Source organism: Bidens hawaiensis, unplaced genomic scaffold (assembly GCF_021521415.1).
Source record: "Bidens hawaiensis isolate Kalapana, Puna unplaced genomic scaffold, B.hawaiensis_p1.1 tig00034649_1, whole genome shotgun sequence".
Taxonomy (NCBI): Eukaryota; Viridiplantae; Streptophyta; class Magnoliopsida; order Asterales; family Asteraceae; genus Bidens; species Bidens hawaiensis.
Genome location: NW_027496003.1, coordinates 70793 through 75831, shown reverse-complemented (window position 1 = coordinate 75831; position 5039 = coordinate 70793).

The following is a 5039-nucleotide window of genomic DNA, read 5'->3' as shown; positions in this document are numbered from 1 at the left end:
TGAGGCTACAGTGACAAGACATGAAATTCGTAAAACGGAACAATTAATCAGAAGACGCTTGCAGTTGCACGATGATCACCACAATCCGATCAATTTCAATACTGATCATCTGCTGAGAATTTTTGTACAAACAATGGGATACCAGGGGAGAATGCATGAAGGACAATTTCAAAAAGGCATGTTCCCTATGCTATACAGATTTCCGATTCATCATGTGATTCAGGGATTTTCCCCAAGAAAAGGATCATGGACTCTAATAAGTCGTGAATTATCAAGCGCCACATTGCTATCATTTATGATCCACCATTCAATTTCTCCAAGATGATTTTTGAAGGAATGGTAGGAAATTTGAAGAAGGCTGAAAAGGACAGATTCTTGCAATATCCCAGATTTCTGCAGATAATTTTCAATAGGGAGTTACATTATTTACCCACCATTGGCACTACTCATGTTCTGCAGAATCCCAACACATACACATGAATTGTGAATCCAGGAAGTGCCAACAGATTTAATCCAAACATTTCGTTTGAGATTTTTCCATGGTTAATGAACCATGACTTGGATATTATGCCAGTACCTGAGTTGAGCTCAGAGGAGGAAGAGGAGGATGATGATTTGGAAGTTGAGGATAGAAATGATAATGATGATGATGGAGATGAAGGAGGAGCTGGAGGAGCTATAATTGATTATGTACTTGTTCAGGGGGAGAACCAACTGATCCCAACACCACCATCCACACCTTTAGCCTCACCACCTCACCCACCATCACCAATTGATCAAACCACACAATCACCACCACCCACCCTAAACCAATCACCACCACCCACCCTAAACCAATCACCACCACAATCACCACCACCCACCCTAAACCAATCACCACAACAATTACCACCACCCACCCTAAACCAATCACGGCCACATTCCTCACCACTAATAAATGACCAGATTACTCAATCACCACCCACTCACATATCCATTCTAACCCAAAACCAAACCCAATATCCAAACCAACCCCAAATCCATACTCAAACCTCAAACCCTTTATCAGAACCATTTAACTTCTCACCTTCTACTACAGCTCCCAATATTGCCAATATTTTCAAGAGAAATTTTGATCTTATAATTGAAGCAGTGAGACTGAGAGATGAAAATGCTGAATTGAAGAATGAGAATGATGAGCTGAAGGCTTAGTTGGCTGTTGCTCATGAAAGAATTCAAACCATGGAGAGGGAGGTTGAGAAGACCTCAGATGCCCCAAAACAGGGGGAGAATATAAAAGAGCCAACTGATGCTGCTGGTACTGGAGATGTTGAAATGATGGATGCAGGAGTAAAAACAACAGATGTTGATGGTTTGACCTTTTTGTTAAATGCATATGATGATGATGAGGATAGTGAGGAAAGAAGATTAGTGGATGATAATTATGAGGTAGATTTTTCTGAAAGACAATAGCATAATTATGATGTGAATGATGAGGTGATGAATGTTGTATGGAGAGATGATGATGAGGATGAGGAAAGAGGAGAGAAAGAGACTGAGGTCAGAGATGAAATGTTGAATATGGATGAAAATGTGGCTAGTACTGATATTGCTACTGATGTTTTGACTGAGGCCTTAACTGATGAGATAAATGATGATAATGCTGCTACTGAGGAGCCTACACTTGCTGAACCTGAACCTGAAAGCTCCAAGAGGGTAGAGCATGATGAAGAGATGGATCAGTTGGACAAAGAGATTGACGATTATGTCTCTGAAACTGAAGAAGAATTGCAAAGAAGATTGGAAAAGGGTAAAGAAAAGGTCTATGAAGAAGAGCCTGTTAAGGCAAGTTTTGTTAGAGAAGAGGAGGAAGAAGATAAAGCAACTACTGCTGCCAGGAGATTACAACAAGCCATAAATGAAACATGGGAGAGGGAACGCATTGCCCGAACCATGGATCCTTTGGAATTGGCAGAGCAGGAGATTCTCATTGATCAAGCAAATGTTTCCAAGATTATTAATGAAGAAGAGGATGATGATCAAATTGTAATTGAAACTTTGATAAAATTGAAAAGAGCTGAGGAAGTTGATAACTCATTAGCTATTTTAGTAAGTATGTTTGCCCAATCCACAAGCCAATCTCATCAGCAACCTGAAAAACAAACTGAAGAAACAATTGAAGAGATGATGGCTAAAGCTTCAAAAATTCATGAGAATGTTGGTAGATTTGAAAAGACTTATTCAAGAAAGAGAAAAGCTTATGATCAGGCTGGAGGAGCTGCATCAGTAAAAAAGGGGAAATGGGATGAAAAGAACAAATATTATGTTGAGACTCCTGATGAGCAAGAAAGTCCATTTAGAGCTATTCCTCTAAAAAGCCTAAGGCCTGAGGAAATAGTTGAAGGAGTGCCAAATGTTCCAATTCCTGACATACCAACTGCTGATGAACCTAAAATTGATGTAGTCAATGAATCAACAGAAGAAGAAGATGAATCTGAAGATGACAATGATGTTGATGATCAGGGTAAAGTGGATAAAGTTGCTAATGTTGTTGTCCCCATAAGCTAAAATGACTAAAGATCAAAAGGAAAACATTGAGCAGAACAAGTTGGACAAGGAGAATGATAAAAAATTGATTGAAAAGAAAAACAGAGAAATTGAAAGATTCAAAGAGTATCTAAGAGTGCACAACTATTCTGAAGAAGATTTAAGCTACTTCAAATATGAGTAACTTCGTTATCTCTACAACAAAACCAAAGATGCTGAGAAAGTAAATGAATTTGAGAGAGTTAAACTAAAAGCTGCCAATGAAAAGAAAAGACTTGAAACTCTATAACAAATATGGAGGAAAGTGCAAATTCTTGATAGAACATGGAAGAAATCAAAACGTTGTAGAATTAATTACTAAAGAGATGGTTGAAAAGGAGTTTAACTATTTGTCAAAGAAAATTCAGAATGAAGAGAGGGAAGAAAAGAAAAAAATGGAAAAGAAGAATAGAGACAGTCTAAGATTCAGAGATTATCTGAGAAAACATAATTTCTCTAAAAAAGACTTGTCCCATTTCAAACATGAACATCTTGAAAAACTGAACAATAACATCAGAGAAGAAATCAAAGAAAAATTTGTAAAAGAAAATAAACTGGCTGAGAAATTGGAAGCCCTGAAAGAAAATTTTGATTGAAAATGTGGTTACCTGATGAGTAACAGAATGGCACCAAAAGCAGTGAATAGCCTAACTAAGGCTTCTATTGAGTCACTCTATAACAAATTTCAAAACAAAGATCAATCTAAGAGAGTGGTACCTGAGCCATCTATTGTACAGCCAAGGGGAGATCAAGATAAACCCCCTGCAAAGAAAAGAAAAACCATGACACTCAGGGAGAAACAAAAGGCCAAAGATGAAAAAGAAAAATCAAAAGAGGCAATTGCTGATGAAACCCCAAACCCAATGGAAGTGAAACCTGAACCAGTTGATGAACCTATTATTCCATGGGAAAATGAATAAATGATAAAAATACTAAGGGGTATAATGGTGAACCAAAAAGGAATGGATGAGGATACGTTTGATGTTTTGAGTAAAGATGATTTGAAAGAACTGTTTTATGTGCAAAAAGCCGAATGGGAAAAGGTTCTGATGTAGGGTGATAACCCTAGAAGTTTTATAGAAGGGAGATTTGTGCCTGCAGGGCTGTCAAACAATCCTGGGGTAGTAAAAATGATGTTGAGTCTGTGCAAAGAGGCAGAACAAAACTTTGCAGAACTCATCAACCTCCCTGCTGAAATGATAGAATCAATGTACATAAAAACTTTCAAGTTAAGGCCAAGCAAACCAATGAAATCTATCCCATTTAGGCCCCCTATTTCAAGGCAGCACATATCAGCAGGCAAGGGAGAGTCAAGTAAAGTTGGACCCCAAAGACAAACAAGACCACAATCAAATGTGGATCTTCCAAGAACTCTCTACTTTGACTCAGTCTCTGAGTCTCTAAGGGTGATTATGGAAATCAAACAGTTAAGAGACATAATTATGAGAGGTGATTTTGCTGAATACACTCAAGAACAATTGGAGAAAATGGCCACACTTAATCTATATGATTATCATGACACAAACAAGATGGCTGGGAGACAGCAGAATGAACTCTCTAAGTGCTTGAAAGATGAAGCTGACAAGGGATTCCCATTCTTGAAAGTGAAGAAAAGCTGGAAGATGACTAAGCTTGACATAACAAGAAGGGCTACAAAGTTGAAAAAGATAGCCAGTGCTGAATTGAATTACCAGATGAAGGTCAAAAATAAGAATCCATTATCAAACATGAATACATGTATAAGCATTGGAAGAGGAATGACACGCCCAAATTACACAGTACAGAAGAATGGCATCATAGCTGAAATTGAATATAAAGAAAATGATGGCCACTATGTTCTTCGAAACTCGGATGGGCTTATTTTGGGAATAATTAAAAGAGATGAAGACCTGACCTATTTTCATAATGAAGATCTAAGAGATATAAGGGATTTGAACATTCCTGAAAGTCACAGTCATTACCAAATCCTTTCTATCTTTAAGAAAATGGCAGGAACTGTGATTGTGAATCGAAGACAAGAAGTCTATGATGCAAGGAGAAGACAAGATTCTTAGAATAGGCTTTGCTATGTAATGTCTTCGGACAGAATTCTGAATATGTAATTGTTTATGTTTTTGAATATGTAAAATTTGATTTTGATTTGATGTTTATTTTAACTATGTGTAAGTAATTGTAGAAGTGTTTCGGGACAGCTAAGGTGTTCCAATATAGGGGAAGATTGTTGAGTCAAGATGCGACCTAAGTGAAGTATAAGGAATATTGGAATCTTCTCAACCTCCTCAGAAATCGCTAAGTATGGAAATCCGAGCACCCTTGGATTTCCGGGCAAGGTTTTACTTAGCCGGGCATGATATTTTGTCTATCGGGCAGAGTTATCTTTAAGTCATCTTCTTTAGTGAATGACCGAGTAGGGTTCACTATGTCTAGCAGGATTGTTCTTCATAGCCGAGTAAGGTTTACCCACGGGTAAGCTC